This window comes from Convolutriloba macropyga, chromosome 5, assembly GCF_964194025.1.
Source record: "Convolutriloba macropyga chromosome 5, txConMacr16.3, whole genome shotgun sequence".
NCBI classification, from domain to species: domain Eukaryota; kingdom Metazoa; phylum Xenacoelomorpha; order Acoela; family Convolutidae; genus Convolutriloba; species Convolutriloba macropyga.
Window position 1 is genome coordinate 45,126,043 of NC_134472.1, and position 16,225 is coordinate 45,142,267.

Consider the following 16,225-nt stretch of genomic DNA (forward strand, 5'->3'; position numbering starts at 1 on the left):
TTTTTTCTCGGGGCCAATAAGATGCTAAGCGATGAATTTTAGTCGGCTGTCATAATATTCTTTTATAAATTAAGTCCTGGGCCACTGTAGTATGTCACGGAAACTTGACAACAAATTTTCAGCAAAATTCTTTTTGCTTATTTTGCTTTGCATTGTTTTCAGCTGAGAGGATCTTTGGGAAGCTCAGGAACTGAACAGCGACCAGTAAATAACAACTATGGTAAGTTTAAATATTGCAATAAAAATTGCAGACACAAAGCCACTTTGCTACTGATCGAGAAATTGAAACTTCTGTTTATTCATGGTTTTCACATAACCTCACGTAAAAGTGTAAATTACGTTGAAGTTAGCTCTTTAATTTGTCAAAACACAGTAAACAATTTTTTCTTACACATTTTTTTTGGTCTTGATCCAAAATATATTGAGAAAACTTAAGCTATGTAGAAAAGTAATTTTTCCGGGAAAACAGTCAAACACTATAGTCCACCAGAGTTCAAATGTAATTTTTCATGGACTCAATTCAATTGTAGTTTTAAGTTTTAAACACCTTCACAGTTCAAAAAGAGCAAAAACAATCGTCTGTGCTGAAATTGTTTGGTGAATTTCTGTTATTTGGTAGAAAAACAGCCATTAAAATGTGGATCAGAGGCAGACAGTTTTACAACAGTTATTTTGTTTCTCATGAAGAATCAGGAAAATTGAGAATCAGGAGGATAAATATTGGAAAAAAGGACAACAACTTAAATACTACAGAAAAAAAATAAGCTGAGTTATCATGAGCCGGTAATTTTGTGTTACTTATAGCAAGTTATTAAAAAAACATGTCACCCCTCCATGTAGCTTTGCGCATTAAAAGTGGGCCACTTGCTGAATTTTAAAAAATACGATATTTTGAAAAGGCAGAATTAAGTGCGTGAAAGTAAAGCTGGTTATTCGTTTGGCATATTCTGGTGTCCGTTAGTTATGCTTATGGTGTTTTAAAATATCCTCTTGAATAAGCAGCATCGTTAAAGCAGAATTACGTTTAACTGAGAGAGAAACTTTTCTGTATTCACATGCTGTTCACGCTGATTTTGCACAGCGGATCAAACTAAAAGTCCTGTCAACGATGGAAATGAAGAAGTTGAAGAGTCAGGGTCAGTTGCAGAGTCTATTCAATCCGAGATTCCAGAGGGCACCAAGAGAAGCATTTTTGCAGCACCCAAATGGGATCCAAAAGTGCCAGGTTAATGGTCCCTATTTTTTATTGTACTTGAAAAATCATTTATGTAATTCTCTGTAAAAAAAACACAAGCCATGTCTCTCCAAATGTTTGCACTCCAAAAGTTTGATATGAAAAAAGAGGAAAAGTTCTTCATTTTATATATGAACCCATCGCTCACAATCACTGTGGTTAAATAGGAAACTAAACAAAATTTGCTTTAATTTGTCGGAATACGATGTTTTTTTTCAGAAGTTTCGGATTTATCGCTCAACATTTTTGCACGAATTGCCTTTTTCAGGTACAGTTACATTCTTACTATCTTTAAGAACTGCTCCTAGGTTCAAAGTTTTGCCGACCATCTATGAGATTCCTCCACAATTTTCAACAACTAAAGGAACTAACTAAACTGTATCAATGGATTGTTGAGTAGGCCTGCAGGAAGATATACCATATGGCCTATAAACTTCTCTTTTTACCAGTTTTCTGTTCAAATGCATGAAAGGCATAAAGCATGACATACGTCAGATCAAAATTAGAGGTTTCATTTTCTGTATTGTTCATATGAACACCTCGTTGCTGTTCCAATGCAATCCAATTTTTTAGGCAAAAAAAGCACGCCGAGTGTTAAAATAGTTGCTGTTGACATCTGTTCTCCTTGTTGAGAGAACAAAATTTGGAGTGAGAGCGTTTCTTTTCTATCGGAAATCTGATTTACACAATGGTGATTAAGGGTCTCATTATCAACAGTTCATGGTTTTGTTGATTGGAGTTCATGCGTCTGAGATAACTCTGAGGTTGAAATGGTATATTGATGAGTTCCAAAGTAACTTGATGGAGCTTGCAACTGAGGATTAAATCAAATACATTTTCACAAATTAGAATTAATCACTCCAATTTTGCCTTTTTTAGGGAAAAATTTATCCTTTTGCAGCTAAACTTAGTTTGTGCTTGCTCATCCTTTATTTCAATTAAAGATTTTTAAAAGTGCAAAGGGATAGTTATTCCACTTTGAAAAAATTGACTTGCACCTAATGCAACAGCAGAATATAGCTTGGCTAATAATATTGAATGAGTTAATAATATTAAATTGTTTTCAAGTAGGCTATGAGAATTGTCGTACGTAACCAAGCTACAGCAAAACACAACCCACTTACTAGGTCATCAAAAGGTCTATGCGGTCCTAGTCGATTGATTCCAAGTAGCAGCACTAAGGTTTCTGGAAACATTGCTTAAAAGCGGTTTATAACCATGAAGCATCATGATCTGACAGTAGCTTTATAGCTCAAAACAAACCCCTTAATTTGGTTCAACTTCCTCCTTATTTTAGACCAGTGGATTTCACTTAAGAAAACTTGAGCTACACGTACATTAATCAGTCAGTGTTCTCAAAACAGGGATTTTTTAGAGCGGTTTCCAGGACAAGGCTGACACCACAGAATGGCCTACACTGGCAGAAATTTGTCAGTGTATATACCAGAGCATGAAAAACCGATTCTATACTAGATATTTCTAAAGTGCTTCATTCAACGCAATATTGTGTGGAATATACCTACATATTTAATCGATGACTAAATGCACAGATATCCCCTCTCCAGTAATTGAGGTTAATTTATGTAATCAAGGGCGATTACTACTGACTTCGACAAAATTAGTTTCAAACTTGAATTGCGAGAAACTCAAATCTTGCACTTTTTGGATTGGGGCCAATGTTGGCTACCTAAAACTTATTTTAATTAATAATAATATAATCGACTTCAATTAACAAATAAGTTGAAATATTGATAATTGACAAACCTTAACTGGAATTATTCAGCGAAATCGCAAGGTGACTTAAAAAAGCTAAAAAATCAATTAAGAACCACAACTTTTTTGGCCTAAACAACTCAATATTTGGGGTGAATGTATTGCTTTCTTAATATTTTCATTCCATGTAAATCGAATTGTGCATGGTGTTATTGAAATATATCAATTCTTGTAACCAACTCAGCAAAATTAGTCTCCGAAAATTATAGATAGTTCAGGGGGATTTGTTAAATTTAAAACTAAAAATTGTTTTTTGATGTTCTTTCTTATGTTAATTGTTAGCAATTCAGCCATTGTTTCAAACCCTACGTGAATGATGAGAAAATACTCTTCTACGAAACGTGATACCACAGAGTAGATTTGCGAAACCATATGGCTCTGTATCTGTTCCCTTACCTGCAGTAAATAATGACAACGGATATACGACTTAGAGAATTAGAGGATTTCGCTAGCGAAGAGATGAACGCCCTGAAACGTACGTCAAACCCATATTGAGTTTGCAGAATCGGATTACGCAAATTATGTAACCTAATTACGCAAATTGTGGAATATAATTACGATGTTTGCGGAATCTACTTACGTCGTTTGTGGAATCTAAAAACGCAGAAAATGCGAAAACCATTTAAAAAATTGTCGAATCTAATTACGTTTGCTATTAAAGAACACTTACAGTAATCCGCCAGTGTATTCACCAAACATTCTACACTCAAAATATTTCAATCCAATCAAACATAGCGAAAATAAGCGTTTTTCACATAACTTATGTATTAAGGTTGCGTGTGAAATCCCCTTGCACAAATTGGTCAATTATGTCGGATGTCGGGTTCTGTACTGTCCACTAATGATGTTGCCATCGAGTCACGTTGAAAGAAAAATTGATGAAAGAAACCTTTTGAACAAATTCTTTTGCTTTTATATCATTCTTTTATATCATTTTCTTTACAAACGTGCCACAATTCGACACTCAGCAAAAATAAACGTACAAAAATGTAGAAAAAGAAGTGTTAATTAAGGTTGAAAGTTGGAAACATCAAATGTTTCGAAAAAAAAGTAAAACTCCAAAAACTTTTCATAGTTGTTAGTTTTGTCCAGAATAAAAATTTGGTTCAGTTTTTCAAATTTTGAACTGGACAAATATCTCTCGGGCAAATATATATATATATATATATATATATATATATATATATATATATATATATATATATTTGCCCGAGAGATATTTGTCCAGTTCAAAATTTGAAAAACTGAACCAAATTTTTATTCTGGACAAAACTAACAACTATGAAAAGTTTTTGGAGTTTTACTTTTTTTTCGAAACATTTGATATATATGTTTATGTATGTATAGGTTTTCAAAGTAAATTTCAAAGTAGAATTCATAGAAAGTGTAGATTCCCTCTTTGAGCTGAGTTATCTGTTGAAAGACCTGAGAAGATGCAAACATTGCGACAAAAATTTCAAATAATAGCCGGCAATTTTTTAAATCAATTCAAACTGTCAACTCTAAAATTTTTGAAAGTTTTTCAAAATTGGTTGAAAGATTTGCAAATTTTAGAGCTGAACGAAGTGGAGGTGATGACATAAAAAAATCACCAAAAACAACCCAAATTTTACAGCAGATCACGTCAATTTTTTTGGTTTTGAGTTTTATATGATTTGTGGTTTATAGCGATGGATTTTTCACGCGCTTTTTAATGGTAGTGGCGAATTTTTCAAATCGGTTAAGCGGTAAAAATAGAAAATTTCACCGATAAAAACCGCTAATTATAATAAAAATCAAGTTATAGACAATGAAGTTATAGACAATAGATAATAGTTACACACAATAAAGTGGAGTGAATACGAGTTATATCCAAAAAAAAGTAATTTTAGTAAGTGAATGGGGGCTATCGGGGGAAAATGTTTTATATCACTGCCACTCGCCGAAATTTTACATTATTCCTCAGCAAAACTTCGACCCGGAACCAATGGTTCAATTTTTCCTGTAAGTTGGTTGTTTTTACAATTGGATTTACTTCGACCACAAAAAGGGACTGAAGGAAGCCCTAATTGAGAGATGAAAGAAAACATTGTCGACCGATATTGGGTATGAAAAGACGGTACTGGGCATGACCAGTTTTTGGGTCCATTATAATGGCCTCTTTCGACCATGTTTTGACAAATGTTGGTCAGGGTTCATCAAGGGTTGACCAACGTGGGTCAGGGTCAACCATTGGTCGACTGATAAACGTCAGGGTCGACCGTGGGCTAAGCGATATTTGTCAGGGTTGAAAGTGAAAAAGTTTAGGAAAAGTATGTTTTTAGTTGCATATAGTCAAACAATATTTAGGTCCAAATTTTAGGTCCGAAAAACTCCGTGTATGTGTAGTCTAAGACATCAAAAAAAATTCTGTGGCTTGCCTAAGAAAAAAGTGAAACTTTATATTGTTCCCAGTTGCATATAAGCAAAAAATTTTTCCTAAAATAGGTGATTTTAAGTAGATCCAGGCTTTCAAATCGAACCAAATTTTAGGTCCAAAACATACTATGCATGGAAAAGACCGATGAGTATGAAAAGATCGTTGGTCGACCGTAACAGGGGTATGAACAAACCTTTTGTTTGAGCGTCGACTTTAGTAGTACGATCGATCGTGTAATTAATTTAGGGAAATTACGCCCCTCGATTTTTTCGTCTTTTCATCATGTTGGTCTTTGGTTGGTCTTAGCGACCAAACTTTGCCTGTCTAACTGATGTATTAAAAATCTGCCTCCTTAGGTTCCCTTGCGAAAATTCACAAGCGACTAAAAAGGATACCTTTGGTGTATTCGGGGGTTGAGAAGGCTGTAGATGTACCCGATGGCTACGAGTCAAACGACACTGACAAGGAAAATGAAGCAAGCACGCAAAAACGACGTTTCCTCTCAGCTGACCATAAATTCGTGTTCCGATCACCAGCAAGAAAGAAGAAATCTACCGAGGTTCGTAATTCTATTCTCTATCTATTCTCTAAGCTCACGACAATAAGCACGTAAAGTGGACAACAAATGTTAGTTTGCAAATTATTCGTATTGACTAAGTTAAAATTTTTAAGTTTTGAAGATAGTGAAAACCAAAAATTCTTGCATAAGCCAAAGGTACCCGTCGTAAACACGTGTCAAAACCCATTAATACTTATACGGTGCCTTGAAAAGGATACGGAATTTATCAAGCGCCGAATGAGGTTGCATAAAGTTTTCCGTGGCACCGTACCCAAAGTTGGATGAGTTAATTCCCGGGTCGAGGGTCACCGTCATTCGACGCAAAAAAAATGCAAGATAAGCGGTGAATGGGATTTTATCGCCTGGTAGCAGCGAAATTAAATAATTTCACCGCAAAATTATGTACGAAATTTGCGGCGAAAGATAAATTTTCACCGCTTATCTTACATATTTTTCCAATTTTTCCTCGAACCGGGTTGCACTGCTCTGCCTTCTCATAAAAAAGATTAAATGAAAAGTTCATCTGAATGAGTTTAATAGGTCTTTTCAGTAATTAAACAGAACTTCATTTTCACGGTTTGAAAAACTGTAAAACCTAGAGGTGTCATTGAATTGTATCCGTGAGGTACTTTTGCCGTGCTATGCTAGTCTCCTTTAAATTGTTTCAAGAAGTCTTTGCCAGCCCCAAGCTCATGCTATTGATTGATTCACAGCATTTTAATATTTTAAGTACACCTAAATGAGGCAGTTTACAAATATTATCAGGGTTGTAATACGACGGCATGAAAAAATTGACAATAGTTATTGACGCTTTTTTTACAGTGTCCATTTATCTAGTGCCATAATACGGCATTAAAATACTATCAGTTTAAATTTTAAAAGCCAGTTCTTTTTTAACCGAGAAAGTTTAAATTCACTTCTTTATTTTCAGGTACAATAAAAACGAAAAAAAAACAGAGCCGCAAGACTTCTGGAAAGGATCCAGTGACGATAGACCAATCATTCAAGCAATTTTAAAACAATCGTTGACTGATCATTCAAACAGACGACCATTCAAACAATGTTTCGCAAAACACCAGAACCACGTTCTTGAATTGTTTCTCTATACCTAATAAACAATGTCGGAAACAAAAATATATGGCCTTATTTTAGTCTCCGTATGCTTTTGGAAAAAAAAATTTTCCAAATTTTTAAAAATCAATGAACGGACGATACAGAAATCCATAACAAAAATTGTAGGACCTACTGAAAGTGAATTTTTAGAGCGAAATAACTAAATACAGATAATCACGTCAACTGAGAACAAAAAAAAATGTTCTTCTCATCTATCAGGGATAAAATCAGACAACTTTTGATAAGTTAGCATATTTCGTTTTTAACAAACGTGCTTAAGATCTATTAAAATCTCAAACGATTCTACTGAATTGCCCCATCGAAGATAAATTTCGATAAGCCTAGCACGCTGAAAATTGAACAAAAATGAACAACTTTATTGAACACGCACAAAAAGTGAAATTGGATAGATTTTTTTAAATGCACAAATTGTACCATTTTGACCACTGCAGTATTTTTCATCGGTTCAATGAAAAATGGGAATCGCAGTTATAAATTTAAAAACTAGTAACAGAGTGCCTTACTTGGTGATGAGAACCAGTTTAATTTGCTGACTGGGCCCACTTTAAACTGCTTATAGGAACTTGGGACAATCGAGTAAAAACAAGCAAACAAACAAATAATGACAATGAAAATCAACAAGACAACTAAACTAAAAAGTTGGCAATTTTTAGTACAAATTTCGTTCAAAAAATGGGTTCTAATTTGTCGCCCTTGTACTCCTATATTGCTCTAATGCAACACGATAAGCAAGAATTACTGATCATAAAATTAAATGTAAGAGACTAAGAACATCAAAATGAAAAAGAAATCAGACAAAATGAATAAGAAATCCGATCTAAATTAATCATTTTCCCCTGACAAAGCAACCTAAAATCAATAAGAATTATACCAAAGTGTCACAAAAATAGACCGAATAAAGCTTGAATGACAATTACTCTCTTATTCTCGTTCTCCCCTCTTTCGTTTCACCGTTGTTCATCAGAACGACCTGAATATTTGATTTCTCGTGTGGCATTCGAACTTTGCATCCTCTTTAATTGACACTTGAAAAATTGCAAAACAAAAGAAAAATCACTGTAACTACATTTCAGAAACTCGACTTGGTACAATAATTTTCAACAAAAGCCTACAATACGTCATTTGCAGGAATATCGGTTAAGAAAATGAAGGCGTTAACAAAAAAAATGTAAGAATTAACACAGAGATGCTCGGAATCCGATGATACTGGATACAAAGAGAGTATTATTAGCAAAAACACAAATTTTCCAACTTGGGAAAAATAGAAATGAATTGAACTCATATGAAATATCAATTGCGGTAAGAAAAGACTATTTTCATTTTTTTGTTTCGATGATGCCGTAGAATAAAATTCACTGGATCAAAAAGGTCAATTTAAAATAAAACCATTTTTAAAAATTTCTTTTTCCCTCAAAAATAATGTTACATGATCGGCTATTTATTCCGTGCTCCGCTGTCAGATTTTACAATACTGGACATTTTATCTGCTGAAACTACGCAGAAATATTTAAGACAATTAGCAAAAATAGCCGAATTATGGCTTCTTTTAACAATTTTATCAAACAGTCAAATTGTTTTCAAATCATTGCCTCTGTGATAACTTTTACGATATTTTTACCACCAATTTGACACAAAATTTTACAATCTTCTTAAGATTAGTTACCAAAATTGTGGGATAATTTTTGAAAATTTTTGTGTCTAATTTTGGCAAGCATTGTTGGAAAATTTTAAACCTGGCTTTCTTTGCTGGCCAGTGCAACGTTTCGGACTTGCAAATCAAGGAAAATGTATTTTGATTAACTTCAGCTCAGATTTAGATTTACTCCTGCCATTAGATTTACCTCTGAACAAGTATTAGTCTGAACAAAGAGAGTAATTAAAAAAGACTAAAATCAAAACAAAATTGATAATAAAAAATTACTTTTTTAATCATTGTGTGTTTTGTTTGAGTATTGTCATATTTTTGTTACTTTGATCTTCTTCGTAGCATATACTGGCGTTTATTCATCTTCGTTTTTTCATATCTGCTTGTGGTGTGAGATATGCGGGACCAATATTTTCTGGTCATTGTGTACTTGATGAGAAAAAAAATAAAAGCGTTTTCTGAGTTTCCCCATCGATTTCAAGTTTAAACGTTTTGAGGCCGAATCGCTTGCAAGTGGATTATCTACAAACATCTTTATTTTGCGACCAATTTCCGAAAAAACAAACTACAAAAAATTTAAACATTTGCGTTTTATGGCAGAACCATTTTGAGCATGTGTTCAGCCTACAACTTTACTGCCAATTTTAATAGTAATTACTTTCCATCTGATTCAAAGACTTAATTGTCCTTGTGAACAGTGCTCTGGGTAAATTCAAACTAATTCTCCTCTTAATCCATAAAAAGCACCAACAGTTACAATTCTGAAATTCATCACCAAGTAAGTTTCCTTCCATTTCGATAACTAGATTCCATTTCGATCCGAGTGGAAAAGGTCATTTGAAAAGACATTTAAAATCAATTAATCTAGTGTCACTCGTTTGCACACACGCTTTTAACTCTACACTTGAAACATTGATCGAGAGAAAGCCCGACACAATCGAGTATATACATACTCGATTTTTTGGACATTGGTCACAAAATTTTAGAGCCTTAGGGTTAGGGCACCCATCCTCAATCATTGGGATTAAAGTAGAAAACAAATTTTTGAAGCAAAAAAGGTGGTTACCGTAAATCCCTAACACAATTGACAATTTTGTAGGTCCCACCCCCCACAGACTCATTTGATTAATTTTTTTAAGATGAAGCTAACCACAATACCAACAAAATCAAGTCAAACCGCGCCCTGAAAAAAAATTACTTTTTAAATTTGATAATTCTTTCCAAAATTGTTCAAAAAAATAAATTTAGTAAACGATAAATTTAATAAACAAATTTGATAAAGTTAAGATGAAAATTAATCAACGGTAGGAAAAAAACTTTTTCCGCATGTTTGGCAATGTACCGCCAAACCCTTCATCGGTCAGTTTATACAGATTTTCAAATCCCAATTGTTAAGAGGCCCAATCTTTTTCTTCATTAAAGCTGTTTTTTTAAAAAAATCAGAGCTCTTATTATCAGTAGCTGAGCCAAAGAAATTCAGGGTTTATACTGTTAATTTCAGAGTTTTAGATTTAACTGTCGGTCTTTTAGAATGAATTGAAGATTTTTAAAAAGATTCCATGAAAATTTATTTGGCTGCAAAGAGTGTTCAGAAGTAAATTGATTATGGACATCACTCATGAAGTTTTCTCATGATGTATTATTGGATTCTATAAGTTATCCCGTAGTTTATTGTTTGCTAGATAGTGGCAGATTCCGACTTCGAGATTGTTGAGGAGGAGAGAGAAAAAACCGCTGCAGATGATGAAGACAAGATCGAAAAGGATGCGACAACAGCTACATTTGATACTGAGCTTGCCGCTGCCGATATTACAAAACCACGAAAGGTAAAAAATTCCAAAACATACCATCAATCATTTGTGGTGTAGTTGTTTTAGTGACTTTTTGAAAACACTTAATAATTCCAAGATGAGGTAAATTTAAAACCGCCTTCATTTATTCAGTTGTTTTGGACCAAAGTCAAATGATTTATTGCATGAGTTATTTCACTGCTTGAAGTTGTGAGAAGCAAAAATAGTCCATGAGCAGACGGGAAGACGAAATAAAGTGTAACAGTTAGAGCAGATTGTAGCCTGGGTTGCCTACGTTACTCTCCGAGCAAAATCATAAAAACAATAAGTTGGCCAAAACGCATGCGGACTGGTTACTGGAGTGTTCGTACGTATAGCCAACTGTTTTTACCACAATAGCTTGTACTGTATCATCTATGTGCGTCATCCAGGTGAAGTGTCCACAAAAGGTCTCAAACACCATATCCCACGTGGTGTCATGACTGAAAGTATGCAAAAAGTCATAATTTTAAGCTGTTCCTCTGGATCCGATCATTTTGTTCGCTCTGTCAATGTGGGTAGATAATGGACGCTTCCAAACGTGAATCATCCGTTTCTGTGATTTGAAAGATGCCTGCATCGTTGGCGTAAGAAATCAGGATATAGGGAGTACTATGATCTCTGAATGATAAAACGATCAGTGCCAGAGGTTGTTCACAGCTAGGGAGATCTGAAACATTTGTCAGAGGACACCAATTCAAGATATCAGATGTGAGTCCTCTGCTTAAAGAAATGATCAAATGGTTTTTTGCTGTTTTGATAAATCTTTCCCACGCTTCAAAAAATGAGCACCACACAGTGTGTTAAACATCCAGACAATAGTAGTAAGAAACCAGTACAACTGAACTCACTTTTTGGCTCTTTGTCCCCGAACATGTTCAATCATGCGCACGGATGAAAAGTTCTTGGCAATTATACCCTATATGTTAGGATTGTTGCCTGAATATTTAAAAGACTTACCTCAACTCCATTTTGAAATAGACAGGTTTGACTCCTTCCTTTATAAGGGATACCTAATTAAGCACTTACACCGAAGAAAATATTGCTTTTATACCCTACAAATGCCTCAATCGATCGAGTGCCTCAATCTAAATATGACTAATAACTTAGTCTGTATATTTGTCAAGAACAATTTTGCGCACTGCCAGAAATCTGTGCTCATAACTTGAATATATTATATATTGATATTGCGTATGCAGGCTGAGAGAATTCTCATACAAAAGGTGAAAAGCAGTGCTTTAAAACAACATGTGACAAGTTGCAAACATGCGTTAGAACCGTTCTACATTCCGATGAAAATTCTACATTCCGTTTTACATTCCAACTAAAAGCTATATTTAGAACACAAACTCGAACACAAACTCGAAATTGTCTCGTTCAGACTCTGAATAGATTTCTTTTTCATTTAAAACAAAACCAGCTATATGATTCCGACATATTATGTTTTGACAAAATTGGTACACGAATACGAAAAGTTTGAACACGATAAAGGCAAGTAATTGATTCTTCAATAGAATTTATATCAAAAAGTTAACGAACAGAAAAGCACTCCGAAAGATAATAATCGAAAAGAATTGAAATTTGGTCTGATTTCTGTCATTTTGTCCAGCAAAGATCAGCCGTTTTTGACAGAGAAGACGATCGTTTAGAAGAAAAACTACAATTGCAAGTTGGGAGTAACTTCTACCCCCAGAAAGAAACCAAGTTAATTCAAATTTTTTTAATTGAATATATTTTGTCGTCTGAGGTGATATTAAGAAGTTAAAACAAAGCCCTTGAAGAAGCCGAAAAATATAAAAACTTTTTGTTTCTTTTTAGTTTCAAAAAAAAATCTATCTGGAGAGAGTAGTGTAAAAAAACGTTTTGAAAGCAGTGCAACAACATATTGGTTGCAGATAGCATCAAGACCTCCTTGGAAAATGTATTATAGTAGTGTAGAGAAAGCAGGAAAAAGAAAATATCCGGAACAACAGAAAACCTCTGGTTTAATTTCCAGGAACTTTGAGAATCCTTTATAAAATAATATGACCCTATTCAGACGCTCACCTTATTGTTACCATAACGTAAAACAGCGGTGTTAAAGCATTTTAAAATTAAAATACGCGGACAGGATTAGAAAATTTTGCTAAACAGTTTATAAAATCCGTCTCAGAACCATTTTTCAAGCAAACTCCTTGGCAGCTTATATTAAAACAGTAGGTTTTTGAAAAAATCATTACAAAACTAAAACCACATCGTAGTGAGTGTATGTACTCAGCATGATCGCTGTTTTTCGCACACATGTATTAAGATCAGGAACGTAAGTGAGTGCAAACAATGCTGACACGCTCAAACGCTGGTATATACGGCGGTAGTTTTCGCATTCTAAGTGTGCTTAAAATGGTAGCAAGTTATTGTTTCCAATCCTTTGATCTCGTCGCCGGCTCTAATTTAGTCCTTTGAATTATGAGGATTAGGCGCCAATTTTAGCATTGCTACTGTCACTAGAAATCGCATCAAGGATTTAATGAATTTAGTTTTGATTTATTCACATTTTTTCTGCAATGTTCGCTTTATCACTGCTTTCAGCCAATGAGGTTTTGAAAACGTAATGATGGTTTATTCGGCAAAATAAAGCGAGGTTTTGACAATTTGTGTCTCAAAATATGTTTGGGTAAACAAAGATGTACCAGTAGGGTCATTTTACGCTGTAATTATAAATCGATATTCTTAACCTAAATAAGGATTTACGCTGAATCTTTCCATTCGGATGTTTCTGTTTGACGACAACAAGAAGTCATTGCTTCTGAAACACTAAAACTGTACTGCAAATTGATAAATTGATGTGGACATCCGCTTCAATTGAGCAGATCGAGGTGATTTTCAAATTAATTGGACAATTCACAAGTTAATTAAAATTTATCCGAAAAATCAATTTGATCAGGATGATTTTTTTTCAATAAAGAAAACTCGATTCAAAAAGACAAAATAATGAATGATCTTGTAGTAAAATCTTTGCACAACTCTTCATTAGATGATCATATTGACTTAATACTGAGGAAGTATTCTCAAATCATGCCGTCTATGACAAAACTCATTCTTAACAGTGGTGATTGAAATCATTTATCTCTCAGCCTTTTACTAGTGTTCGAATCGCTGGTTCCCAAGAATTAAAGATAACCCGCATCGAAAGACTCAAAGACGACGTTTTTAAAAGATCTATATCAAATGGGATCGCTGTGGCTCAGAGAACGCAGATCATCGATCATCTAATTCAGCAAGGTATCATCAACTGTGTACAAAAATTTGGATCTCCCCCCCCCCCCAGCTTAGTGGGTGCATATTATTTGTACACCAGAAGCGCGTGCCATATTTTTACGTAATTATTTACCATGTAATGACACCTGCTCTGTAATTGGGGGGAGCATAACGTATGGGGGGGAACAAATGGAAAAGATCCAAATGGTTTCTGTAAATTCTCATATACTTCAATAAAACACAGTGGAACAGACATTTGTGCATCCCTGGAACATTAGTTTTAGAGGCTGCAAGACTAGCTCCAAGATCATAAAAGAAAAGCAACCTGAAGAAAACTTTTTTTATTCATAGATCAAAGTGAAACAAATAAAGTTTCTGTTGTTATAACTTAAATCTTTCTTGATATTTCCTTCCGGTCAGTCCAAATAAATTTGAAAGAGAGTTCATTGATTTCCTGGAGGGAGAAGCGTTAAAACCATTTTTTAATAACCGGCATCTTTCAGATATGGGTCCCCTAGGGGATTTTAATTTTAAATTTCACCATATAGAGGTAAACCAATAGTTCGGAAGTCAAATTGGGTTGAATTCATTAATTGCTCTCAAAGGAAGTTTGGCAATTAGCTTAGTCCTGTTGGTCTATTTTTATGCAATTTTTAGCTTGTCCGATTTTTCGTCTGAGTCTTTTGACTTTTCGTCCTCAAAAACGGGATAAACAGGTAGCGCCAAGCGGGCATTAAGTGCTCGTAGAGCCTTTCAGCTCTGTTTCAGCTCAAACTTCTTTTGGAGACATACTTGAAGACCCCACCCCCCCCCCCACTATTGCCCCAACGTCATCCCCCCACCCGCGCACTGTCATCAACCCTCGGTGCCCCTCCCCCTCCCGTTTCTAGCCACTGACGAACAACCACTTGCTAAAAACGCAAATTTATTTTATTCTGCACAATTTTTTCAATTTTTTTTGAAAAATTTCGATATTTTTTGATTTTTATTAGAACTAGGTGTCAAGGAACCTCCTCTATTTTAAAAATAGGTTACTGCATAGCTTCTAGTGGTAATGGAATGGTTTCAACATTTTAACATCAAGAACTATCATTTTTTTTTACAAAACGTACCATTTTTTTCCAATTTTTTTAAATTGATTTCTCCTTATTCAGGTCTTTCCAGACCCAGGGGCCACAAAACCTCCTCAGTGGTTTGATAAAAAGTTACTGACAAATTTTTAAGGGCCATGGAAAAGTTTTTCAACTTTTTAATGTCACAAATTTTATCAATTTTTTGATAAAACTTGCTTTTTGTCTTGTCGTTTTTTGAAATCTTTTTGAAAGTTCTTGTCGTTTTTAAGGTTTTTTGAAAGTTTTTTGAAAGTTCTTGTGATTTTTAAGCTTTTTCAGCCTCAAGAGCCAAGGAACCTCCTCTAGAATTTGAAAATAGATTAATGTATTAATTCTAGATTTAATGGAGTTGCAAAATTTTAGCATCATGAAATTTAGCATTTTTTGACAGTTTTTGCCTCTTTTTTCAATTTTTTTGACATTTATAGTCATTATTCAGGTTTTCTGAGCTTCAAGGGACAGAAAAACTCAGTTAGGGCTTTTTAATAAGTTTCTGGAAATTCTTCGTTGGTCATGGATTAAACTTCAACTTTTTAATATCACAAGTTTAAGCAATTTTTTTGTAAACTTGCAATTTTTTTAAGTTTTTTTGGAGTCTTTTTGTCATTTTTTATGTTTTTCTAGCCTCAAGTGCCACGAAACTTCTTCTAGTGTTTGATAATATGTTACTTCAGAGTTTAAAGATGCAATGGAATGTTTTTCAAGATATTAATATCATGAATTTCACAATATTTGCAATTTTTCATGTTTTTGAATTTTTTCTGCGCTTTCCTCCAATAATTGTTATTAGGCTGATGTATAAATTCTAGAGTTATTGGAATGGCGAACAATATTCTTAAGACTCCAGTTTTAGTAATTATTCGATGAAACTTTAAAATTTTTTCAATTTTTCCGAAAATTTTTATCACGTTCCTAGTGTGTGGATCTTTATGCGCCAGTGAAACTATTACAGGCGTGAAACAAGGATACTGGATAGCCTACTGAGACAATGAAAAGGTTCTTAAGATGATAACATCTTGAATTTCGACAAGGTTTTGTTAAAATCTGTAGTTGTTTCAAAATGTTTCAATTTTTTTCTGTCTTTTTCTGAGTTTAACGAACATTACTGGCCAACAAAACTTTTTAAGTCTTGGAGATGGATTTCACGAAAGAAATTTTGAGATAAAAAAACGGTTTTGAACTTTTTATTGGAAAGTTGAAAACTTTTGTTTTTAATGTTGCCTTTTTCAGTTTTTTCTATGTGATTTAGTTACTAACGAGGCAAGAAAACTAGAAGAAGCAGAGTCGAATCCCATCATGAAAAG

At 34.1% G+C, this 16,225-nt stretch overlaps 1 protein-coding gene across 1 annotated transcript in view; it reads left to right on the forward strand.

Annotated features, from left to right (window-relative positions):
• The first annotated feature begins 9,281 nt into the window (after nt 1-9,281).
• Nucleotides 9,282-16,225, forward strand: part of LOC142340030 (uncharacterized) — a 64,681-nt gene continuing 57,737 nt past the window's right edge. Inside the window, exons 1-2 of the mRNA XM_075390428.1 lie at nt 9,282-9,521; nt 10,426-10,569. The gene's annotated coding sequence lies outside the window, so the exon portion shown is untranslated. The remainder of the gene's footprint in view (nt 9,522-10,425; nt 10,570-16,225) is intronic.